Source organism: Oncorhynchus mykiss, chromosome 9, assembly GCF_057628025.1.
Source record: "Oncorhynchus mykiss isolate SJ-2025 chromosome 9, ASM5762802v1, whole genome shotgun sequence".
Taxonomy (NCBI): Eukaryota; Metazoa; Chordata; class Actinopteri; order Salmoniformes; family Salmonidae; genus Oncorhynchus; species Oncorhynchus mykiss.
In genome coordinates this window covers 43,796,669-43,824,325 of record NC_143030.1, presented here as the reverse complement: position 1 = coordinate 43,824,325, position 27,657 = coordinate 43,796,669, and the positions used below count along the sequence as shown (strand labels likewise).

The window sequence follows — 27,657 nt, the reverse complement described above, 5'->3', positions numbered from 1 at the left end:
GTGATGGTCGGATTATCGTTTATCATCGAAGGAATGAGCGTTACACCGAGGCCTGTACTCTGGAGCGGGATCGATTTGGAGGTGGAGGGTCCGTCATGGTCTGGGTCGGTGTGTCACAGCATCATCGGAATGAGCTTGTTGACATTGCAGGCAATCTCAATGCTGTGCGTTACAGGGAAGACATCCTCCTCCCTCATGTGGTACCCTTCCTGCAGGCTCATCCTGACATGACCCTCCAGCATGACAATGCCACTAGCCATACTGCTCGTTGTCAGTGTGCTGCCATGGCCAGCGAAGAGCCCGGATCTCAATCCCATTGAGCACGTCTGGATTATCCCAATATTGCCCAATATATTGTTTTCCCATTGCCCTTTTTGACATTTTTGGTCAAATTTGCTTCAATGCTGTTGTCAAATTTGAAAGCATAAATTCTTTATCTTGGTGTCCTCCATTTATGTACCTACTTTCCATTCTAAGATGAAGTTCTCATCGTAACATGATACATATATCACCTTTCACATCACCAACCAAAATAAGAGTTTATTGCATTACTTAGGCCCAACCTCAGCTTGTTCAACATTGGATGATTGTAAGTCATTTACTGGTTCGGAGGGTGAAGGCTTGGGCCATTCCCCCCAGAAATGTACGGGAACTTGCAGGTGCCTTGGTGGAAGAGTGAGGTAACATCTCACAGCAAGAACTGGCAAATCTGGTGTAGTCCGTGAGGAGGAGATGCACTGCAGTAATTAATGCATCTGATTTTGACCCCCCGTTTGTTCAGGGACACATTATTTAATTTCTGTTAGTCATAAGTCTGTGGAACTTGTTCAGTTTATGTCTCAGTTGTTGAATCTTGTTATGTTCATACAAATATTTACACGTTAAGTTTGCTGAAAATAAACGCAGCTGACAGTGAGAGGACATTTATTTTTATGCTGAGTTTATATATATATATATATATATATATATATATATATATATATATATATATATTATATATCAACACCTCCCCCCATAAGCATTTCTGTCTCTTCTATAGATGTTACATTCTTGTATTGGTACTTCTGTATCATCAAGTAATATATGACTGATATCAGATTTGAGCTAATTATTGATTTCATGAACCTTATTTCAAAGGCTACATACAGTATATTAATATGGGCTATTTTCAGCCCCTTTCTGGGTAGCTTATCAGAGATAGACATAATACTGAAAAGAGCAAACTAAGCAAGAGAAAAAATATACCTTCAGCAGTCCATAATCAATTGGTGTGTGTGCTGCGGGGTTGAAGCTACGAAACCATAGGCTTGGCTCTCTCAACCCGTCCAGGCTTCTGGGAGGGAGGTTGGACAATGAGCCAGTCATAGCGGATGTAAGCAATGTCCCTATTCACTCTGGCAGCTTTCATGACTGGGATAAGTTGTTTCCTCTTCTGGCGCACAGCTTCAGGATAGTCCTCGTTGAGGAAGACATACAGTACCAGTCAAGAGTTTGGACACACCTGCTCATTCAATTGTCTTTATTATTATTTTTTTTACTATTTTCTACATTGTAGAATATTAGTGAAGACATCAAAACTATGAAATAACACATATGGAATTATGTAATAACCAAAAAAAGTGTTAAATAAGTTAAAATTCCATTTTATATTTGAGATTCTTCAAAGTAGCCACCCTTTGCCTTGATGACACCTTTGCACACTTTTGGCATATTCTCAACCAGCTTCACCTGGAATGCTTTTCCAACAGTTTTGAAGGCGTTCCCACATATGATGAGCACTTGTTGGCTGCTTTTCCTTCACTCTGTAGTCCAACTCATCCAAAACCATCTCAATTGGGTTGAGGTCGGGTGATTGTGGAGGCCGGGTCATCTGATGCAGCACTCCATCACTTTCCTTCTTGATCAAATAGCCCTTACACAGCCTGGAAGTGTGTTGGGTCATTGTCCCGTTGAAAAACAAATGATAGTCCCACTAAGCGCAAACCAGATGGGATGGCGTATCGCTGCAGAATGCTGTGGTAGCATTGCTGGTTAATTGTGCCTTGAATTCTAAATCAATTGCAGACAGTCACCAGCAAACCACCCCCACACCATCACACCTCCTCCTCCATGCTTCACAGTGGGAACCACACACGCGGAGATCATCCGTTCACCTACTCTGCGTCTCACAAAGACACGGCGGTTTGATCCAAAAATCTCAAATTTGGACTTATCAGACCAATGGACAGATTTCCACCGGTCTAATGTCCATTTGTGTTTGTGTTTTTTGGCCCAAGCAAGTCTCTTCTTCTTATTGATGGCCTTTTAATAGTGGTTTATTTGCAGCAATTCGACCATAAAGGCCTGATTCACGCAGTCTCCTCTGAACAGTTGATGTTGAGGTGTGTCTGTTACTTGAACTCTGTGAAACCTTTATTTGGGCTACAATTTCTGAGGCTGGTAACTCAGAAACTGAACTTATCCTCTGCAGCAGAGGGAACTCTGAGTCTTCCTTTCCTTGGCGGTCCTCATGAGAGCCAGTTTCATCATAGCTCTTGATGGTTTTTGCGACTGCACTTGAAGAAACTTTCAAAGTTCTTGAAATGTTCCGGATTGACTGACCTTCATGTCTTAAAGTAATAATGGGACTGTCATTTCTCTTTGCTTATTTGAGCTGTTCTTGCCATAATATGATCTTGATCTTTTACCAAATAGGATTATCTTCTGTATACCACCCCTACCTTGTCACAACACAACGGATTGGCTCAAATGCATTAAGAAGGAAAGAAATTCCACAAATTAACTTTTAACAAGGCGCACCTGTAACGGTTTTCTGTATGTGAAGGAGAGTCGGACCAAAATACAGCGTGTCGATTGCGATTCATGTTTAATGAAAAAACACACTAAACACAAACACTACAAAAACAATAAACGTAACGAAAACCTAAACAGCCTATCTGGTGAAAACACCTAGACAGAAACAATCACCCACAAACACACAGTGAAACCCAGGCTACCTAAATATGGTTCCCAATCAGAGACAATGACGAACACCTGCCTCTGATTGAGAACCACATCAGGCCGAACATAGAACTGGACAAACTAGACATGTAACATAGAATGCCCACTCAGATCACACCCTGACCAACCAAAACATAGAAACATACAAAGTAAACTATGGTCAGGGTGTGACAGCACCTGTTAATCGAAATGCATTCCAGGTGACTACCTCATGAAGCTGGTTGAGAGAATGCCGTGAGTGTGCAACGCTGTCATCAAGGTAAAGGGTGTCTACTTTGAAGAATCTAAAATATAAAACATTTAAATTTGTTTAACACTTTTTTGGTTACTAAATTATTCCCTATGTGTTATTTCATAGTTGTGATGTCTTCACTAATATTCTACTATGTAGAAAATTGTAAAAATAAAGAAAAAAAAGAATGAGTAGATGTGTCCAAACTTTTACCTGATATTGTACATTCCTCTCAAGTTCTTGGCTCTTTCCAGAACAGCTACCTTGTCCTTGAACCTCAGGAACTTGACCGCTATCGGCCTGGGCCTGTCACCTGGGCCTGTGGTGGGTTTTCCAGTCCTGTGGGTGCGCTCCACCTCAATCGTCCTGTGGTCCATCTTTAATTTCTCAGAGATAATTTCCCTAACTTTGTCCTCTGACTCCATCCAGGTCTCATGTGGAGATTCTGCCCACAACCATTTTGCTCAGCCTTTTTTGTCCCTCGAGATAATCTGATTTCTCCATCATTGTTATTATGGATTCACATACAGAAATGTCATTTCTCAATGACTCACAGATTGCTGTTATCTTGCCGTTCTCCTCTTTCAACTCATCGAGCTGACGCTGGGAGAGCTGCAAACAGTTCTTCAGGTCCTGGACCTCTCTGGTCAGGTCGTCCATTCTTTTATTAGTTGAATCAACCAGTATTTGCACACAACATTATAAGTAATTGTCTTGTTGTTTTAACTACTGCTTGTATAACTATTTTTGTTTGTTTTAAAAGATCCTTCACGTGTGATAGAGAGACACCACTGTCCTCAATGGTACTCCCACCGGCTTTGGTCTTTGTCATGGTAGCCAGCAATGTAGGTTACTCCGTTACTCCTCGTAGGTCACAGGGAAGATTGAAAACAACAAACAGTAGGCTAGTTAGCTGCTACGCCAAATAGCTCCTTAGACACATCCTTGGTCGGCAGGATCACTGGACAGACACTAGCAGTCCCTGCAACTGATGTCAACTGGGTCACGGGATCCAAACTAAAAGTTAGCTAGCTATTAACAACTTTCCAATACACTTTCAAAACAACAGAACTGAGCTCTCCCTCGTTCCATTTATCAGTCAAATAGCTGTGCAGCGACGCTCCCCATCCAACCTGACAGAGCTTGACAAAATCTGCAGAGAAGAATGGGAGAAACTCCCCAAATACAGGTGTGCCAAGCTTGTAGTATCATACCCAAGAAGACTCGATGCTGTAATCACAGCCAAAGGTGCTTCAACAAAGTACTGAGCAAAGGGTCTGAATACTTATGTAATTGTGATATTTCTGTTTTTTATTCTTAATACATTTGCAACATTTTCTAAAAACCTCTTCATGCTTTGTCATTATGGAGTATTTTGTGTATATTGACGAGGGGAAAAAAGCTATTTAAACCATTTTCGAATAAGGCTGTAACGTAACCAAATGGGGAAAAAGTTAAGGGGTCTGAATACTTTCCGAATCTGAATACCCCCCCGTTAATTTGATGTAAATGTGTTATTCACATGTTGCATAGTATTTGTAACAACAACAATCTAAGTGGGCTATGTATGAACAGTCCGTTCTTAAACATTGTTAGCAGCATTAAATATTTCGGTTTTCCCGTTATCATATCCTGCCCTCTGCCCTCTGCCCTTACCTTACTGTTTTCAATCAAAATACTTACATTTAGCTGACAAAGGAAACCCGTCATTTCCTTCCCTGGGATTTTACTAGCTGTGATGCTCACAAAGGGGGACTCTTATTTCTAGTAATGAATTGAGGAATTAATTTAAGCCACACTGTACATGCCATCAATAAGTGGGCCATCAACAAAAACATAAACAATAGTGCAAATACACCCCATCACATTTCCCCACGCAAATAACATGTATTCAAGCAACAACATTCCATGAGAGCCACATTTTACCTTTTTACAAACATCATTTAAAGCTCTACATCATTTGTCTACCATTCAAAGCTACCTTTTGGTAATTATCAGGTAGAACAAACCTAATCCCATTGAGTTATTTCTTCTAAATTGAGGGGTGTATTGAAGCAGTTGACATTACTCTAAATCTTAATATCAGACGGTGGCTTTAAAATCTTTCTTTCAGGTTTTATTATATTTCTGCTTCTCCTTGCAGTATTCACTTTTAGAGAGAGTACACATTCACACGGAATTCTCAGGCCAAGAAATGCAATACTGAAGCTGTCTTAGTCAATGGTGGTGAAGCTGTCTTCATGGTAGTGGTTAATCACATGCATGCACTATTCATGCTTAACTGGTTTCAAAACACGCTTATATATACGCTTTCAAATTTCCCTCACGGCTTATTACACTGACTTCCTTGATTCCAGTCATAGCTACCAGATGCCATATTTACTTATCGGCACTGATTCAGCTCCCCCGTTATTCTATTTTATAACAGCAAAAAGGGCCAGTGGGCAGGTTGAGATTGAGCCCATGGCTCCTCAGACACATTTTCCACAAAGCTCTCCATCAGACAACATCACTGAGCCCGCTCCTCCTCTGCGAGGTGCTCCAGGAAGAACCAAGAGACCAGCGAACATCGGCAGTGTCTCCAAGAAACCATCTGAGGATACGCCCCCTGTCAAACAACCCAACCCCCCCAAATCAAGCTTCTCTACGTCTCCCGAGGTCCCAAACACCTCAGCCTCCAGACACCACGAAAACAGGGGCCATGAGGATCGTCAAAACCTCCTTCACCATCCCCAAGAAGCAGCCTGTCACCCCCACTCCACCCTCACCTTCACCCCCAGTCCCACTGAATGAAACCAGGACCCTGCCTGTGTCCCCAGCCCCAATCGCCCCTTCCTCTCGACCCCCCCCCCCCCCCCTCCCCCCCAGCCAGCCAATAACCAGGTCAGGCAGAGCATCCAACGCTGAATATAGAAAGATGCAAGCATATAGAGATGGTGGATAGCATTTCTCTCTCTCTCACACACACACACACACACACACTGGATAACATTGATTGACAAATCAGCATTGCTTAAGCTCTTTTGAGTGTAGGACAACATTTTTATTGAAAGATGACTAATTGCATTTGGATTTTATAAGGGTGTGCGACTGTGACGATTTGGAGAGGTCTGAGAGTGAAGTGGGAAAACTGGTCACCAACATCGAGGCGAGTACATGAACAAGTACCGAACCATCATGTTCAACCTTAAAGACCCCAACAATAAGGTTGGTCAACAGATGGCAGAAAAAAACACATGCCTTATCATAAGAATACAATCTCAACTCCAGTTGCATAATAAAATGATCTGCTATACAGTTAGTGCATTTCATTCAATAAGTTGTCAAAACCACTATTCAATTTAACAAATGTGCCCCTTTCTCACAAAGTAGACATCTGGATCACTATGTGGTTGTACGCTTTACTGATTGTGGTGGGGTGTGTCTCCAGGGTTTGTTCTACAGTGTCATCCGTGGTGAAGTCATTCCCTTCAGACTGGCCAGGATGAGCCAGCGGGACATGCAGGCCACCAAGGTGTCTGAGCCGAGCAAAAGGGACTCTCTAGCGGTAGAGTATAATTATGATAGCTTTATCTTTTTTGTTATGGCAGTCAGGTACACCACATTTGGATAGTCCCAAATACAATATATACAAAAGTATATAACATTTCTGCCCTGCTAGAGCTGCCCCGGTCAACTGTAAGTGCTGTTATTATGAAGTGGAAACGTCTAGGAGCAACAACAGCTTAGCCGCAAAGTGGAAGGTCATATAAACTCACAGAACGGGACCGCTTACTGCTGAAGCGCATAAAAATCCTCTGTCCTCGGTTGCAACACTCACTACAGTGTTCCAAACTGCCTCTGGAAGCAACGTCAGCGCAATAAATGTTCTTTCGGGAGCTTCATGAAATGGGTTACCATGGCCGAGCGGCTGCACACAAGCCTAAGATGACGATCTTAGGTCGCCATTGGACTCTGGAGCAGTGGAAACACGTTCTCTGGCGTGATGAATCACGCTTCACCATCTGGAAATCCGACAGACTAATCCGGGTTTGGCGGATGCCAGGAGAACGCTACCTGCCTGAATGCATAGTGCCAACTGTAAAGTTTGGTGGAGAAGGAATAATGGTCTGGGGCTGTTTTTCCTGGTTCGGGCTAGGCCCCTTAGTTCCAGTGAAGGGAAAGTGTAATGCTATAGCATACAATGACATTTTAGACAATTCTGTACTTCCAACTTTGTGGCAACAGTTTGGGTAAGGCCTTTTCCTGTTTCAACATGACAATGTCCCCATGCGGTGTCTTGGTTTTGCAGTTTTCCGGAATAGGGGAGGCGGGAGAATCCATAACAGGGAGGCATGGGGGTCCGTACAGAAATGGTTTGTCAAGATCGGTGTGGAAGAACTTGACTTGCCTGCACAGAGCCCTGACCTCAACCCCATTAAACGCCTTTGGGATGAATTGGAACGCCAACTGCGAGCCAGGCCTAAGCGCCAAACATCAGTGCCCGGCCTCACTAATGCTCTTCTGGCTGAATGGAAGCAAGTCCCCGCAGAAATGTTCCAACATCTAGTGGAAACCCTAACCGGAAGAGTAGAGCCTGTTATAAGCAGCAAAGCGGGGACCAACTCCATATTCATGCCCAGGATTTTGGAATGAGATGTTTGACAAGCATGTGTCCACCTACTTTTGGTCATGTCATGTAGATGATCTACAAACTATCAACAAAACTGTCTGTTTATAAGCAACTGCTTGGTTAGGTTTAGAATAAAGGTTTGGGTGAGGGTTTAGTTTAGGGTTAGTAAATAGTTAGTTGAAATGTTGTTGACAGTTATTGAAAATCTACTGCACATCTACAAAGCATCTACTAGGGACTATCCAAATGAAGTGTTACCAAACAAATGACTAAAGAAGACCATTATCATACTTCATTGAGAACGGTATTGATCATCCATCCTAGTTGATTGAGGTGCTGTTTTCTAATTCCCTGATTGTTGTCGATGTGTCTTGCAGGTCCAGGAGTCTGATCCCAAAGCCCCATGTGTACTTCCAAACCCAGCGCCTGAGCCAGTGAAGGTTGACCTACCCAGTCTTCCCCCCAGGACAAGTAGACACATGGTATGTATGCAAAACATTATGAATATGAACATTATGCTCTGATCTGTTACAATGGCGCCGAAGGAGTTGGCCGCCGTTTTACGGTCCCGTAACCAGTTGTGCTATTGTGTATGTTTTTTCTCGTTATTTGTAACTTATTTTGTACATAAAGTTTCTGCCACCGTGTCTTATGACGAGTCGGATGGGAAGGATTTACTCCAGACACCCGACAAGGCCCTCATCATCATCATTCGCAGGAGGAAAAGATGGAGTTATTGTGGACAACGGTCCTATTAGCCAATTTACAGTCAATCAATAATAAAATAGATGAACTACGAGCACGTATATCCTACCAACGGGACAATAAAAACTGTAATATATTATGTGTCACCGAGTCGTGGCTGAACGACGACATGATTAACATACAGCTGCCGGGTTTTAAGCTTTTTTGGCAGGATAGAACAGCGGCCTCTGGTAAGACAAGGGGAGGTGGCCTATGCATATTTGTAGACAACAGCTGGTGCACGAAATCAAAGGGAGTCTTGAGGTTTTGCTCGCCTGAGGTAGAGTATCTCATGATAAGCTGTAGATCACACTATTTACCAAGAGAGTTTACATCTTATACCACCGCAGACCGATGCTGACACTAAGACTGCACTCAATGAGCTGTATACGGTCATAAGCAAACAGGAAAACACTCATCCAGAGGCAGCGCTCCTAGTGACTGGGGACTTTAGTGCAAGGAAACTCAAATCAGTTTTACTTCATTTCTATCAGCATGGTAAATGTGCAACCAGAGGGAAAAAACTCTAGACCACTTTTACTACACAAACAGAGACGTGTACAAAGCTCTCCCTCGCTCTCCATTTGGCAAATCTGACCATAATTCTATCCTTCTGATTCCTGCTTACAAGCAAAAACTACAGCAGGAAACAACAGTGACTCGGTCAATAAGAAAGTGGTCAGTTGAAGCAGATGCTAAGCTACAGGACTTTTTTTCTAGTACAGACTGGAAAATGTTCCAGGATTCCTCCAATGGCATTGAGGAGTACACCACATGAGTCACTGGCTTCATCAATAAGTGCATCAATGACGTCATTTCCACAATGACCATACGTACATACCCCAACCAGAAGCCATGGATTACAGGCAACATCCGCACTGAGCTAAAAGGTACAGCTGCCGTTTTCAAGGAGCGGGACTCTAACTCGGAAGCCAATACGAAAGCTTGCTATCCTCCCGGGTGGCAAAGTGGTCTAGGGCACTGCATCGCAGTGCTAGCTGTGCCACCAGAGACTCTGGGTTCGAGCCCAGGCTCTGTCGCAGTCGGCCGCGACCGGGAGGTCCATTTGGCCTAGCGTCGTCCGGGTTAGGGAGGGTTTGGCCGTTAGGATATCCTTGTCTCATCGCTCACTAGCGACTCCTGTGGCGGGCCGGGCGCAGTGCACGCTAACCAGGTCGCCAGGTGCACGGTGTTTCCTCCAACACATTGGTGCGGCTGGCTTCCGGGTTGGATGCGCCCTGTGTTAAGAAGCAGGGCGGTTGGGTTGTGTTTTGGAGGACGCATGGCTTTCGACCTTCGTCTCTCCCGAGCCCGTACGGGAGTTGTAGCGATGAGACAAGATAGTAACTACTAACAATTAGATACCACAAAATTGTGGAGAAAAGTGGGTAAGATTAGAAAAAAATTATAAAAATAAATCCTGCTAGGCTCTGACGAACCATTAAACAGGTAAAGCGTCAATACAGGACTAAGATTGAATCGTCGGATGTGTCAGGGCTTGCAAACTATTACAGACTACAAAGGGAAGCACAGCTACGAGCTGCCCAGTGACACGAACCTACCAGACGAGTTAAATTACTTCTATGCTCGCTTTGAGGAAAGTAACACTGAGACATGCATGAGAGCACCAGCCGTTCCGGATGACTGTGTGATCACGCTCTCCGTAGCCGATGTGAGTAAGACCTTTAAACAGGTCAACATTCACAAGGCCGCAGGGCCAGACGGATTACCAGGATGTGTACTCCCAGCTTGCTCTGGCCAACTGGCAAGTGTCTTCACTGACATTTTCAACCTGTAATACCAGTCTGTAATACCAACATGTTTCAAGCAGACCACTATAGTATTTGTGCCCAAGAACACTAAAATAACCTGCCTAAATGACTACCGACCCATAGCACTCACGTCTGTAGCCATGAAGGGATTTGAAATGCTGGCCATGGCTCACATCAACACAATTATCCCAGAAACCCGAGAAAGCCCCAACAGAGACCGCCCCAACAGATCCACAACACTGCCCTTTCCACCTGGACAAAAGGAACACCTATGTGAGAATGCTATTCATTGACTACAGCTCATCATTCAACACCATAGTGCCCTCAAAGCTCATCACTAAGCTAAGGACCCTGGGACTAAACACCTCCCTCTGCAACTGGATCCTGGACTTCCTGACGGGCCATCCCCAGTTGATAAGGGTAGAGAACAACACGTCCGCCACTGATCCTCAACACGGGGACCCCTCAGGGGTGCGTGCTCAGTCCCCTCCTGTACTCCATGTTCACTCATGACTGCATGGCAATGAATGACTCCAACACCATCAAGTTTGCCGATGACACAACAGCGGTAGGCCTGATCACGACAACAATGAGACCGCCTATAGGGAGGTCAGAGACCTGGTCATGTGGTACCAGGACAACAACCTGTCCCTCAACGAGATCAAGACAAAGGAGATGATTGTGGACTACAGGAAAAGGAGGACCATGCTGCTGGGTTGTATGCTGGGGGTGCTCAACTCATTCTCATCGACAAGGCTGTAGTGGAACAGGTTGAGAGCTTCACGTTCCATGGTGTCCACTTCACAACAAACTATCATGGGCCAAACACACTAAGACAGTCGGGCACGACAAAGCCTATTCCCCCTAAGGAGACTGAAAAGATTTGGCGTGGGTCCTCAGATCCTCAAAAGGTTCTACAGCTGCACCATCGAGAGCATCACTGACTGGTTGCATCACTGCCTGGAATGGCAACTGCTCGGCCTCCGACAAGCATGGCACTACAAAGGTTAGTGCGTATGGCTCAATACATCACTGGCGCCAAGTCAAGGTCCAAAAGGCTTCTTAACAGCTTCTACCCCCAAGCCATAAGACTGCTGAACAGCTAATCAACAGGCTACCCAGACCCCTCTTTTACGCTGCTGCTACTCTCTGTTTATTATCTATGCATAGTCACTTTAACTCTACCTACATGTACATATTACCTCAACTAACCGGTGCCCCCGCACATTGACTCTATACCACTACCCCCTGTGTATATAGCCTCACTTGTTATTATATTGCTGCTGTTTAATTATTTGTTAATCTATTTTCTTTTCAATTTTTTTCTTAACTTCTTAAAGCATTGTTGGTTAAGGTCTTGTAGGTAACATTTGATATCCATGACAGACTGACCAGGTGAATCGAGGTGAACGCTATTGATGTCACTTGTTGAATCCAATTCAATCAGTGTAGATGAAGGGGAGGAGACAGTTTAAAGGAGGATTTTTAAGCATTGAGACAGTTGACATGGATTGTGTATCTGTGCCATTGAGTGTGAATGGGCAAGACAAGATTTAAGTGCCTTTGAACATGGTAGTTCCGGTGTGTGTCAAGAACTGCAATGCTGCTGGGTTGTATGCTGGGGGTGCGCAACTAAATATGAAGGTATTCACTTTCAAATGTATGCCAAACAAAAAACAATTATTGCAAAGTTAAACAAAACTCTATGCACAAGGATGACTTTTAAGAATTTCCACAGAAATGTTTTTCAAAAACAAAAGCATCATTATGTTACCGTGGAATTGCCCATGACCTCCACATCTTGCATGGCTATACTTTTTACGTGTTATCTAACATGTATTGTTTGGTCATGTTGATGAACTGATTCCTAGATGTTTTGTTTCATCTTTAAATGTGCCATACGTTTTATTAGATTTGTGTGTGTTTGTGCGTGAGAATCTGTGTGTAACATTTTAGTAAATGAGAGTGTGACATGATCCTCTTTTCTCAGGAACAGAAGACCACTCTCCATGCTGCCCCTAAGGCCAGACCTAGCCAGTCGAGCCAGAGCAGCTCAGTGCCAGACATCCTCAGCTGCATGCTGAAAGACACAACTGCTGAGCACAGAGCTCACCTGTTTGACCTCAAGTGCAAGATCTGCACAGGTAAATGGAAAAAAAGAGAAAGCACAATTACAGTGTACACATCACAACATCCAACAAACACCATAAAATTATGTTTTGTCTTTTGCAATGTGTCAAACTATGATCGTGAAGGGCCACAGGGTTGGCTCCCGTGTTGATATCAACCACAATCACTCCCAACGTCAAAATGAATGATTTAAGGCATTCTGTATTCTGTAGAGGGTGATGATGTTGCTAACAGATGTTTTGTGTGGGTTGGTGTCTGTTTCTGCCCTTCAGGTCAGATATCAGTCGAGGATGAGGCGGAGCCTTTAGCCAAGAAGCCTAAACTCTCTGGTGTCATCGTCGTCCTCCACCAAACCAGACCAATGGAGAGACAGGCTGTCTCGGCCACCCTGGATGTATGCCAGAACAGCTCTCAGAACAGAGGAGAGAGGATGGAGAACTCCAGCTGGAGATTAATCACCCACCAATCACCCACCATGGAATCCTCTGCTTCCCCAGTAATGGAGGACGACCCTGCCTTAACCATCATGGAATCCCCCACTTCTCCCACAATGGAATCTCCAGCTTCTCCAACAATGGAATCTCCCGCTTCTACAACAATGGAATCTCCCGCCTCCCCCATTTTGGATTCTCCTGCCTCCTCTATTCCGGAAAACTGCAAAGCCAAGACACCGTCCAGAATGTATACCCCAGTCATGATCCCATCTGTTTATACGATAACCATCACAAGGCGTGACCCCCGCACCATTGGCAACCGTTCTGCTGCTCTTTATGGTGACCCCCACACAGCTGACAACTGCACTCCTGCCATGGCAAGTGTCGCCTTGTCTACAGCCCCACTTCCACCAGTCTTTTATGCCCCTGTGAAACAGAGTGGTACTCTGAGCAAGCCATTCATGCCCTTGCCACCCCCCCCCATCCCAGCCACCAATGCCAGCATTACCCAAATCTATCCCGATGAAGCCATCCTCCTCATCGTTCTATGGTTCATCTGGATCATCTGCATCCTCTTCAAGGTATCTCCTCTCAGTTTGCCACTATCACTACAAGTGAACCTTGATAAGAAAGGGTTTTAAGATAATTAGTGCTGGTTCATTTCAGTCATAATATGAGTCTTGTTTTGTCCTCTGTGCATGAGCAATATTTGCTTTACAGCTGAGTGAATGGGTAGTAGTGAACTCTCATTGTGATGTTGTGTTTGCAGGTCTATGAACTCCCACACCCCTCCAGATGGGGAGACGGCCCAGTTCCTGGCCAAGCAGGAAGTAGTGTGGAAGGGCTTCCTCAACATGATCAGCGTGGCCAAGTTCGTCACCAAGGGCTATCTGGTCTCAGGGCCCTCCGAATATCTCAAAGAGGTAGCAGATATAACAGAACAGAACTTTGCTACCATGACTGCAAGAGAAAAAATAGGAGAGCATTTTCAGATAGTCTTTTTGGATAGTTTCTTTCTAAACATTTAAAACAATTCATCTCATAAACAAACATAGCAGTTTTGGCCATGTGGATATTTACAACAAGTTTATTTTGTTCAGGACCTGCCTGATACCATCCAGATTGGTGGAAGAATCATGCCTCAAACTGTGTGGGACTACATCGGGAGAGTGAAGGCCTCTGTTACAAAGGCAAGCCCTCCCTCTGTCATTATGGAAAAACCTATACAATTTAGATGGGGTCTGTGTATGTATTGGTATCTCAATGTTAAGAGATGATTGTCGGTCCACAGGAGCTTTGTGTGATTCGGTTCCACCCAGCGACAGAGGAGGAGGAGTTGGCCTACGTGTCTCTGTTCTCCTATTTCAGCAGCAGACGGCGCTTTGGGGTGGTGGCCAACAAAAGCCGCAGCATCAAGGATATCTACCTCATCCCAGTCAGCGCAAAGGAATCCATTCCATCCAAACTCCAACCTTTCGAAGGATCAGGTAAGAAAATGCTGTCATTTAGGCCAACATGTAGAAGGCCATACAGATGGCACACACTGCATTATTTATTCAAAACTCATCTCCCTTCACCATCTTTATGTAACAAGCCTTGAGAAAAATCGCCTCAATCTTCTTCTGGGACTGGTTATTTGCCAGAAACCCAAACGTGCGGGAAGCGTACCACAAGCGGTCGAAGAGACCCAAGATCCACATGTCCAAAGACCCCAGAGATATAGGCCTCCCTAGACCCACTTCGCTGTATGGGTCTGAGCCTAGAATGGAGGAATTCTTGCCTTATGACCCAGAGATTTTTTTTATTTATTTTTTATTTCACCTTTATTTAACCAGGTAGGCAAGTTGAGAACAAGTTCTCATTTACAATTGCGACCTGGCCAAGATAAAGCAAAGCAGTTCGACACATACAACGACACAGAGTTACACATGGAGTAAAACAAACATACAGTCAATAATACAGTATAAACAAGTCTATATACGATGTGAGCAAATGAGGTGAGATAAGGGAGGTAAAGGCAAAAAGGCCATGGTGGCAAAGTAAATACAATATAGCAAGTAAAACACTGGAATGGTAGATGGGAGAATGTGCAAAGTAGAAATAAAAATAATGGGGTGCAAAGGAGCAAAATAAATAAATAAATAAAATACAGTAGGGAAAGAGGTAGTTGTTTGGGCTAAATTATAGGTGGGCTATGTACAGGTGCAGTAATCTGTGAGCTGCTCTGACAGTTGGTGCTTAAAGCTAGTGAGATGCCCATCATGTCCACTCATCCTGGTTCCCCTCCTTCCACTGAATCCCTGTCACACTCCTCCTCCTCTGGCTCACTGACTAGCCCATCACTTCTGTCCTCCATTAGAGCTGCTCCGCCGGCTTCTGCCCCTCCCCCCACCACTAGCTCCTCCGCTGCACCAAGCAGCACGGCCACCAGTCCCCTGCAGACCATCCTGAAGTCACTGTTTGGGATGGACTCTCCTGCAGTCCCAGCAGTTGCAGCAGTGCCCCCTCCATCCACTCTTCCCCCTCTCTCAATGGTGGATCCAATAGTCCAGCAGTACGGGCAGAAATCCAAAGTCAAAGAGATTGAGGAGGAGGGAAATGAATACGATCGACCATACGACCCAGGGGAAGAGTATGATCCAGCAATGGGCAATGGATTGGTTGCCCAAAATTGTACTGATAAAATGTTTGAGGCGAAAGCTGCCTCTCTGGCCATTTGTGCTGATGATGACGACGTGGCTTACGACCCTGAAGATGAGACTATCGTTGAGGATATGCACAATGATGAGGTCAGTGTAGCAAAAGCCCCCTCTCCAACTCTTACCCCAGCTCAAGCTCCTACCCCAGTCACAGTACAAGCCCCAGTCCCAGCTCCCACTCCAGCCCCTCTGAGCCTCCCCATTACTGGTGATGTAATTGTCTCAGCCGCTACTCTGACTGAACAACAGCAAATGCTTGAGGAGCTCAACAGGCAGATCGAGGAGCAGAAACAGCAGTTGAAGGAGCAGGAGTGGGCACTGCGTCAGCAGAGAGAGGTAGTGGGCATGTTCATGGCCCACTTCTCTGTTTCTGATGCCTTGATGTCTCCCCCTCATAAATCTGTGCTGTCTCACTTCCAAACACAGCAGACTGATGGAGAGCAGTCAAATCCTTCAGCGAATCAAAAAGCTTTGAAAGGTCTCTTGAAAACAGAAGTACCAATAAAACAAGAGATTAAGACCGAGACAAAGACTGTATCTCTTTCAGAGTCAAGAAATGTGGAAATGCCCAGTGCAACACGAAGCAGGTCAAAGAGATTAAAAAGGGAAATATTCAGGCAACCGACAATTCAGATCCTGAAGCTGGTGAGATCCAGGACTCTGATGTAGCTTACGTCCCAGAGGATGACACCATCTTTGATGAGCTGCAAGACATGAATGGAGGAGAGAAGGTGAAAACTCTATCACATTCAGCAAGGCGTTCTGAGCGGTCTCGTGACTCCTTGGTGTCTAGCTCGTGTTCGTGGCACATCGCGCAATGACACTCCTGATAGGAGGCGTAAGCATAGCAGCCAGCCGGATACTCACTCACCCAAAAGACGGGACCGTAAAGTTAAGGACCGCCACAAAATCCCTACTCGTAGATCTGGCAGGTGGTCCCCTGGATGCTCTGATAGGCGGAGGGACAGACACAGACGGGGTGAGAGGAGCCAACCGCATCACAGAGATTGTGACCACTCTGACCGCACAGGCCGCCATCTCCCTCATAAAGAGCGCACTTCTCGGCGCAGCTCTGAGAGCCGTAGCAGATCCCCATCTACACCAAGAAAAAAACTAGATTTCGCCTCTAGGGGAGTCTCAAAGGGTCAAAGGGAGTCTTCTCCTCCTCCAGTGTCGGAAGACTCCAAGGGTCCAGAGGCTCCTGAAGACATGGGTCCTACGAGCCCAGCTCCAGCACTGGTCATGGAGACTAATGACTCACCTCAGCCCCCTCTTGATAGAAAGGACATTAATGAATCGCTGTGTGATCGTTCTGGACGTCCACCACAGGGAGAGATTGAGTACGCAGGCCATCAATTGCCCCATGAAAATCCCACTCCCCAGCAACCTGGGGATCAACAACCTCCTCAAAGCTTGCTGCGATCACCACCAGCAGGCCTCAACAACCAGCAAGGCCTCAACTTACAGCGTCAAGACAATAGGGATAGGCCCTCTCAACAGGAAATACTAGAGCAATGCATTGTACAGAGCCCATCAGACATTATGAGAGAGAAACTGTTTTCCTCACAAGGCGTCTCCAAACCAAGGGCCAGATATGATAGGACAAGGGCAAGACATGAGGGGGGGAAGGAGAGGGCTGCAAATGAGGCATCCACGGTCCTGGTTTAATGGTCCACATCAGCCCGTGATCAGACTTCAAGGGCTGCTAGAAACCACAAGAGACGCCAACAACCAGTATCATGACAATGAAGGTGGGGCTGTTCAATCAGAAATAAAGGAGCAAAACATTGTACAGAGTCCATCAGAGATTATGAGAGAGAAACATTTTTCCGCACAAGGTCCTCCCCCCAGGTTCTCCAAACAACCAGGGTGAGAGGTCCAGCAGTTTAGAGAGGACAGTTCCCGATAGGAGGGAGGGGAGAAGAAAACAAGGCCCAGACATCAGAGGGACAGATATGATGGGACCAGGGCCAGATATGATAGGACCAGGGCCATACATGCAAGGTCCAGGGCCAGACATGTGGGATGATAGAAGAGGTCTAGGGCCATACATGAGCGGTCGAAGCCCAGACATGAGAGGGATAGGGCCAGACAAGAGTGGTCGAGGCTCAGACATGCGAGATCAAGGCCCAGACATGCGAGGTTGAGGCCCAGACATGAGAGGTCCAGGGCCAGACACGAGTGGTCGAAGCCCAGACATGAGAGGTCCAGGGCCAGACATGAGTGGTCCAGGGCCAGACATGCAAGGTCGAGGACCAGACATGCGAGGTCAAGGCCCAGACATGCGAGGTCGAGGCCCAGACATGCAAGTTCCAGGGCCAGACATGAGGGGTCGAGGCCCAGACATGAGAGGTCCAGGGCCAGACATGAGTGTACGAAGCCCAGACATGAGTGCTCGAGGCCCAGACATGCAAGTTCTAGGGCCAGACATGAGGGGTCGAGGCCCAGACACGAGAGGTCCAGGGCCAGACATGGGTGTACGAAGCCCAGGCATGAGTGGTCGAGGCCCAGACATGCAAGTTCTAGGGCCAGACATGAGGGGTCGAGAGCCAGACATGCAAGTTCCAGGGCCAGGCATGAGGGGTCGAGGCCCAGACATGCAAGTTCCAGGGCCAGACATGAGTGTACGAAGCCCAGACATGAGGGGTCGAGGCCCAGACATGCAAGTTCCAGGGCCAGACATGAGGGGTCGAGGCCCAGACATGCAAGTTCCAGGGCTAGACATGAGTGGTCTAGGCCCAAACATGCGAGGTCCAGGCCCAGACATGCAAGGTCGAGGCCCAGGCCCAGACATGCGAGGTCCAGGGTCAGACATGCAAGGTCGAGGCCCAGACATGCAAGTTCCAGGGCCAGACATGAGGGGTCGAGGCCCAGACATGAGAGGTCCAGGGCCAGACATGAGTGTACGAAGCCCAGACATGAGTGGTCGAGGCCCAGACATGCAAGTTCCAGGGCCAGACATGAGGGGTCGAGGCCCAGACATGAGTGGTCGAGGCCCAGACATGAGTGTACGAAGCCCAGACATGAGTGCTCGAGGCCCAGACATGAGAGGTCCAGGGCCAGACATGAGTGTACGAAGCCCAGACATGAGTGGTCGAGGCCCAGACATGCAAGTTCTAGGGCCAGACATGAGGGGCCGAGGCCCAGACATGAGAGGTCCAGGGCCAGACATGAGTGTACGAAGCCCAGACATGAGTGGTCGAGGCCCAGACATGCAAGTTCCAGGGCCAGACATGAGGGGTCGAGACCCAGACATGAGTGGTCGAGGCCCAGACATGCGAAGTCCAGGGCCAGACATGCGAGGTCCAGGGCCAGACATGCGTGGTCGAGGCCCAAACATGCAAGTTCCAGGGTAAGACATGAGGGGTCGAGGCCCAGACATGAGAGGTCCAGGGCCAAACATGAGTGTACGAAGCCCAGACATGAGTGCTCGAGGCCCAGACATGCAAGTTCCAGGGCCAGACATGAGGGGTCGAGACCCAGACATGAGTGGTCGAGGCCCAGACATGCGAGTTCCAGGCCCAGACATGCAAGATCGAGGCCCAGACATGCGAGGTCCAGGGCCAGACATGCGAGGTCGAGGCCCAGACATGCAAGTTCCAGGGCCAGACATGAGGGGTCGAGGCCCAGACATGAGTGCTCGAGGCCCAGACATGAGAGGTCCAGGGCCAGACATGAGTGTACGAAGCCCAGACATGAGTGGTCGAGGCCCAGACATGAGTCGTCGAGACCCAGATTTGCGAGGTCGAGGCCCAGGCCCAGACATGCGAGGTCCAGGGCCAGACATGCAAGGTCGAGGCCCAGACATGCAAGTCCCAGGGCCAGACATAAGGGGTTGAGGCCCAGACATGAGAGTACAAGGGCCAGACATGAGGGGTCGAGGCCCAGACATGAGAGGTCCAGGGCCAGACATGAGTGTACGAAGCCCAGACATGAGTGGTCGAGGCCCAGACATGCAAGTTCTAGGGCCAGACATGAGGGGCCGAGGCCCAGACATGAGAGGTCCAGGGCCATACATGAGTGTACGAAGCCCAGACATGAGTGGTCGAGGCCCAGACATGCAAGTTCCAGGGCCAGACATGAGGGGTTGAGACCCAGACATGAGTGGTCGAGGCCCAGACATGCGAGGTCCAGGGCCAGACATGCGAGTTCCAGGGCCAGACATGCGTGGTTGAGGCCCAAACATGCAAGTTCCAGGGTCAGACATGAGGAGTCGAGGCCCAGACATGAGAGGTCCAGGGCCAGACATGAGTGTACGAAGCCCAGACATGACTGCTCGAGGCCCAGACATGCAAGTTCCAAGGCCAGACATGAGGGGTCGAGGCCCAGCCATGAGTGGTCAAGGCCCAGACATGCGAGTTCCAGGGCCAGACATGCGAGGTCCAGGGCCAGACATGCGAGGTCGAGGCCCAGACATGCAAGTTCCAGGGCCAGACATGAGGGGTCGAGGCCCAGACATGAGAGGTCCAGGGCCAGACATGAGTGTACGAAGCCCAGACATGAGTGGTCGAGGCCCAGACATGCAAATTCTAGGGCCAGACATGAGGGGTCGAGGCCCAGACATGAGAGGTCCAGGGCCAGACATGAGTGTACGAAGCCCAGACATGAGTGGTCGAGGCCCAGACATGCGAGGTTCAGGGCCAGACATGCGAGGTTCAGGGCCAGACATGCGAGGTCGAGGCCAAGACATGCAAGTTCCAGGGTCAGACATGAGGGGTCGAGGCCCAGACATGAGAGGTCCAGGGCCAGACATGAGTGTACGAAGTCCAGACATGAGTGTACGAAGCCCAGACATGAGTGCTCGAGGCCCAGACATGAGAGGTCCAGGGCCAGACATGAGTGTACGAAGCCCAGACAGGAGTGGTCGAGGCCCAGACATGCAAGTTCTAGGGCCAGACATGAGGGGCCGAGGCCCAGACATGAGAGGTCCAGGGCCAGACATGAGTGTACGAAGCCCAGACATGAGTGGTCGAGGCCCAGACATGCAAGTTCCAGGGCCAGACATGAGGGGTCGAGACCCAGACATGAGTGGTCGAGGCCCAGACATGCGAGGTCCAGGGCCAGACATGCGAGGTCCAGGGCCAGACATTCGTGGTCGAGGCCCAAACATGCAAGTTCCAGGGTAAGACATGAGGGGTCGAGGCCCAGACATGAGAGGTCCAGGGCCAGACATGAGTGTACGAAGCCCAGACATGAGTGCTCGAGGCCCAGACATGCAAGTTCCAGGGCCAGACATGAGGGGTTGAGGCCCAGACATGAGAGTACCAGGGCCAGACATGAGGGGTCGAGGCCCAGACATGAGAGGTCCAGGGCCAGACATGAGTGTACGAAGCCCAGACATGAGTGGTCGAGGCCCAGACATGAGAGGTCCAGGGCCAGACATGCAAGGTCGAGGCCCAGACATGCAAGTCCCAGGGCCAGACATAAGGGGTTGAGGCCCAGACATGAGAGTACCAGGGCCAGACATGAGGGGTCGAGGCCCAGACATGAGAGGTCCAGGGCCAGACATGAGTGTACGAAGCCCAGACATGAGTGGTCGAGGCCCAGACATGCAAGTTCTAGGGCCAGACATGAGGGGCCGAGGCCCAGACATGAGAGGTCCAGGGCCAGACATGAGTGTACGAAGCCCAGACATGAGTGGTCGAGGCCCAGACATGCAAGTTCCAGGGCCAGACATGAGGGGTTGAGACCCAGACATGAGTGGTCGAGGCCCAGACATGCGAGGTCCAGGGCCAGACATGCGAGGTCCAGGGCCAGACATGCGTGGTTGAGGCCCAAACATGCAAGTTCCAGGGTCAGACATGAGGAGTCGAGGCCCAGACATGAGAGGTCCAGGGCCAGACATGAGTGTACGAAGCCCAGACATGACTGCTCGAGGCCCAGACATGCAAGTTCCAAGGCCAGACATGAGGGGTCGAGGCCCAGCCATGAGTGGTCGAGGCCCAGACATGCGAGTTCCAGGGCCAGACATGCGAGGTCCAGGGCCAGACATGCGAGGTCCAGGGCCAGACATGAGTGTACGAAGCCCAGACATGAGTGGTCGAGGCCCAGACATGCAAATTCTAGGGCCAGACATGAGGGGTCGAGGCCCAGACATGAGAGGTCCAGGGCCAGACATGAGTGTACGAAGCCCAGACATGAGTGGTCGAGGCCCAGACATGCGAGGTTCAGGGCCAGACATGCGAGGTTCAGGGCCAGACATGCGAGGTCGAGGCCAAGACATGCAAGTTCCAGGGTCAGACATGAGGGGTCGAGGCCCAGACATGAGAGGTCCAGGGCCAGACATGAGTGTACGAAGTCCAGACATGAGTGGTCGAGGCCCAGACATGCACGTTCCAGGGCCAGACATGAGGGGTCGAGGCCCAGACATGAGAGGTCCAGAGCCAGACATACGAGGTCGAGACCCAGACATGCAAGTTCCAGGCCCAGACATGAGGGGTCGAGGCCCAGACATGAGAGGTCCAGGGCCAGACATGAGGGGTGATGGGAGAGGGCTAGACATCTTGGATGATCGAATAGGTCCAGGGCCAGACAAGACAGGTCCAGAGCCAGACATGAGAGGTCCAGATATGAGAAAAGAACGGAGACACCCAGATATGATGGATCCAGGACCCGACATTAGAAATACAAACATGAGGAGTTCAGGCCCAGGCATGAGAGATCCAGAAATGCCAGGCCCAGATCCAGACCTGAGACGTCCAGACATGAAATGGGACCACTTCACACCTATAGCTAACCTTGGAGGACAGAGGCCACCATCGCCTTATTTCAACAGTCCAAAGATTTCCTCATCTGTTCAAAGAGGAAATCATCCTGGTTTCCATGGCCCCAGGGGTCCTCGTCCCTCGAGGTTCAACCAGCCCAGAGGGTTACCTCCAGGGCATTTTGCAGACAATGGGGGGCAGCCACAGTTCCGTTTTGAGTGTCCACAGCCAGTGGTAACACCTGTTCCTGCCTCGCTTGTAACATCAAGGGAGCACAGTAAACAAAGCCCTTCGGACATTCTGAAAGAAAGCCAGATACCCTCACAAGGTCTTCCCCACAGGGCCTCTCCAAACAACCAGGGTGAGCGGTCCAGTAGTTTAGAGAGGAGAGATCCTGATACTAGTGAGGGAAGGAGAAACCCAGGGCCAGAAATCAGAAGTCCAGATATGATGGGACTAGGGCCAGACACTAGGGGTGATAGAAGAGGGCCAGACAGGAGAGATCCAGAACCAGACACAAGGGGTGATAGGAGAGGGCTGGGTCCAGACATCAGAGGTCCACGGCAGGACACAAGGGATGATAGGAGAGACCCAGGGCCAGACACGTGAGGTCCAAGGCCAGACATGTGAGAGGAGAGGGCCAGACATGAGGGGTCCAGGGCCAGACATGAGAGGTCCAAGGCCAGACATGAGAGGTCCAAGGCCAGACATGAGAGGTCCAAGGCCAGACACGTGGGATGAGAGGAGAGGGCCAGACACGAGAGGTCCAGGGCCAGACACGAGAGGTCCAGGGCCAAACACGAGGGGTCCAGGGCCAGACAATATCTCATTTTCGACCACATGAGCAGTTACTGCCTTTTTGCTTGCCAGGGCAGATTTGATATCCAACCTGCGTTTTCGCGCGATTGTATTTGAAATATTGCGAAAGGCCTGTTTTGGCTGCATTCTGTTCACTGAAAGATTTGCCGTCTGTTCCCGACTAGGCTATACCATGTATTTGGGCTACACACAACCCACAGCTAGGCTATAAAAAAATCATTTTTAAAAGTTATTAATACTCTGTGTCTAAATTATAGGCCTACGACTGGTTTAGAATTCAGAATTATTTCAATTAATCTCACTGTAGTTATGCGGGAGATTCAGGCGCCCTTCTCTCTCTCACAACAGTAACAGCCACGTTTGGTCAGTCTCTAGGCTAGCCTACAATGTTGCACAAACCATAAACCCGGCCAGCCCAACACAAATCAATTAGAATACCAGGCACGTTTTCACATTCCGTTTATTAAGGAGGCAGGAAAATTACAGAGGAGGCCAGTCGAATAAACGCTAATCGCTTTCAAATGAAGTTTTACATTGCAAACAGTGAAAATTATTTGTCATGTCAGGAGATGTACCAGATCTGGGAAAATAGGTTCCAGCACGAAACAGTCCAAAACGGAGAGGTGCGGGATCCTGTTCCGACAGGCTCTGGCTCAAATTAAGCACGGCCTACAAAACATAACTAAACTCAGCAACAAAAAAAAGGAACGTCCCCTCACTGTCAACTGCATTTATTTTCAGAAAACTTAACATGTGTAAATATTTGTGTGAACATAACAAGATTCAACAACTGAGACATAAACTGAACAAGTTCCACAGACATCTGACTAAATGTAATAAATGTAATAATGTGTCCCTGAACAAAGGGGGGGGGGGGGGGTGTCAAAATCAAAAGTAACAGTCAGTATCTGATGTGGCCACCAGCTGCAGCAGTGCATTTCATCCTCATGGACTGCACCAGATTTGCCTGTTCTTGCTGTGAGATGTTACCCCACTCTTCCACCAAGGCACATGCAAGTTCCCGGACATTTCTGGGGGGGAATGGCCCTAGCCCTCACCCTCCGATCCAACAGGTCCCAGACGTGCTCAATGGGATTGAGATCCGGGCTCTTCGCTGGCCATGGCAGAACACTGATATTCCTGTCTTGCAGGAAATCACACACAGAACGAGCAGCATGGCTGGTGGCATTGTCATGCTGGAGGGTTGGATGAGCCTGCAGGAAAGGGTACCACATGAGGGAGGAGGATGTCTTCCCTGTGACGCACATCGTTGAGATTGCCTGCAATGACAACAAGCTCAGTCCGATGATGCTGTGACACACCCCCACAGACCATGACGGACCCTCCACCTCCAAATCGATCCAGCTCCAGAGTACAGGCCTCGGTGTAATGCTCATTCCTTCGACAATAAGCGCGATTCCAACCATCACACCTGGTGAGACAAACCGCGACTCGTCAGTGAAGAGCACTTTTTGCCAGTTCTGTCTGGTCCAGAGACGGTGGGTTTGTGCCCATAGGTGACGTTGTTGCCGGTGATGTCTGGTGAGGACCTGCATTTACAACAGGCCTACAAGGCCTCAGTCTAGCCTCTCTCAGCCTATTGCGGACAGTCTGAGCACTTATGGAGGGATTGTGCGTTCCTGGTGTAACTTGGTCAGTTGTTGCCATCCTGTACCTGTCCCGCATGTGTGATGTTCGGATGTACCGATCCTGTGCAGGTGTTGTTACACGTGGTCTGCCACTGCGAGGACGATCAGCTGTCCGTCCTGTCTCCCTGTAGCACTGTCTTAGGCGTCTCACAGTATGGACATTGCAATTTATTGCCCTGGCCACATCTGCAGTCCTCAGGCCTCCTTGCAGCATGCCTAAGGCACGTTCACGCAGAAGAGCAGGGACCCAGGGCATCTTTCTTTTGGTGTTGCATGGGAAACAGTGTTTAAACCCTTTACAATGAAGATCTGTGAAGTTATTTGGATTTTTGCAAATTATCTTTGAAAGACGGTCCTGAAAAAGGGATGTTTCTTTTTTTGCTGAGTGTTTCTTTTATATATATATATATATATAAAATAAAATATCATATTTACTATTCAGACCCTTTACTCAATCCTGTCTAGGCGCTCTGTGGACAATTCCTTCGACGTCATGGCTTTGTTTTTGCTCTGACATGCACTGTCAACCCGTTGGAACTTAAATAGACAGGTGTGTGCCAAAATGTGGAAAAAGTCAAGGGGTCTGAATACTTTCCCGAATGCATTGTCAGTAACCCATGCTAGTTGATGCATCTTTAGAGCTCCCCTCTTTCTTAATTTCTAACTGATATTTTCATCTCTGTCACATGAAATCTCTCACACGTGCGGTACGCTTTTGAGAATGGTGTTTTCCCGCAATTGCATTTTTAGATCATTCCCACGTAGCCTACAACCAAGTGTGCATTGTTGAGCTTATAATATGAATAAATAAAACGCTATCAACATTTTAAGATAAACGGTCTGATCTCTTACATCAGCCTCATTGTAGAGCTAGGCGATATGGCCTAAAAAATCATATATTTATTTTGGGCGACTCACAATATCTCTGTTTATTTACTTGATCTTTAAATAAGCTTTGTTGTACAATTAACGTTCAAATACACTGCATTTCAAACAGTCAGCAATAATCTAATGAATTCAGGGCTTGTGAAATTATACTTAGGCCAAATATAAGCCTTCCGCAATGTAAGACCCACCACTAATAATGTACTTTATCAACAAAATGTACCCTGCTTTTTTTTTTGCAATAATCACTGATCTGGTTTTCAAGTCAGTCTATGACAATGCCCTTTTTGTTACAAATGTAACCAGAACCATGCAAAATGCACAGTCACTAATAATGACCAACTTCTGGTAGCAGGCATTGTAGAAAATGAGCACAGGTCTCATGTACAATCTCTCAAGCATAAGCCCACGTGCTAGTGAGTAGCCAGCTAATCTTTATATTGAAAGTCTAGCCAATTTGGATCTAGTATTTGCTAGCTAACAACTTAAAGCAGTTTAATTGTTATGAATGCACCCTTCTGTCCTCAAACTGCTTGAACAGCATGCTAGCCTGTCCACTTTGTTCAGATGTTGAAATCAAGTGGCCTACCTTATTTCTCAGAAGGAGAACGAGTTGCTAATTCCTTTATATACTTGTTTCTAAAAACACAGACTAGATTTCTAGTCTAACAGTCTGGCTAAAATGCTGCTAATGCTGTGCGCAACAAACTGAGCATTCATTTTCCAGAATCAATGTTCATTCATACTCTATTTTAGGCGTCTGCTCTTTGCTTAGTTTGAGGAGGTGAGACATACAAAGGGTATTGTTAGAAAGGTTATGTTATCCTCTGTTACATTAAAACGACGTCTGAACGTGTTTTGGTGTCCACATGAGCAATTCTATTGGATCAAACCTCAAAAAGCATATAGCAAGTTCAAACCGCTTGTTGTCAGAGTGGAAGAAGTGATCTTTCATATTTTGTTGTTCTGAGTGCAGGGGGAGGAGCTTTGTGTGTCATTTTATAAAGTCATTTTCATGTCGCAATATTTTTTATAGGCTTCCAAGGTTGGCCAACCACCCTTAAAGGGGCAGTGTTGTATTTTGAGACAGGCTTGAATATGCGAAGAAGCCAATAGGCAGAGTGTAGCTTACATTTGTGTCTGATTGGGGGGCAAATTAATTGAGCTTTTGGAGAAGTAAAAAAATCTGGCCTACTTGTGTCTAAAGAAAGTGAATGTCAAGCCCTGAACAGACATATCTTTGTGCCGCGGCTGCTGTAGTGTCCTGAGGTACCATAGAACAGGGTTTCCCAAACACCCCTGGGTGCACAAAAAAAATAAAAACATAAAACCGGGAGGGGCCCCGCCGACAGAGTTTGGGAAACCCTGCCATAGAATGCTATTCTCCTGTGGTGACTTTCTCCTCTCCCTCAGGATTTCCAGAGCACATTCTGTGGTAAGACTGGTCAGCGGATGAAGCCGAGCAGTGTCTCATGCCAGGTCATGGTCTGCCAGGAGACCGCAGAGCCACCAAGCGACCCACAGGCATCGAAGCAGTGAAACAACGTCTTAAGCCGGATGGACACTACACGATTTTGGCCTTCGATTTAGCTGTCTCAGACAAGTTTTTGAGATCGGAGACGAATTAATTTTTTTTTTTTTTTAATTAACCTTTATTTAACCAGGATGGGCTCATTGAGATTTAAAATCTAATTTTCAAGAGCGTCCTGGCCAAGATAGGCAGCACCAAGTCATTACAAAAATTAGGGAAAAAATCCCCAATGTCGTTGCCTACTCAGCGCGTGCGGCCGTCAGTGACGCTCGCTTAATGTGAGTGGGTCAAAGACGCAATTTGAGGGCTACCGAGCAGTCCCAGACCAGGTTTGATTTGATTGCCACAAAATCTGCAATTCTCTTGTAGTGTGAGATGTGCAATGACATGTTTTGAAAAAGATCTCACTTGTCTGGGACAGCTAAATCGTGGCCAAAATCATTAAG

At 47.7% G+C, this 27,657-nt stretch overlaps 1 pseudogene; it reads left to right on the top strand.

The window, feature by feature from the left end:
- LOC149981219 (uncharacterized) overlaps window positions 1–21,310 on the top strand; it is a 33,646-nt pseudogene extending 12,336 nt beyond the window's left edge.
- The last annotated feature ends 6,347 nt before the right edge of the window (window positions 21,311–27,657 follow it).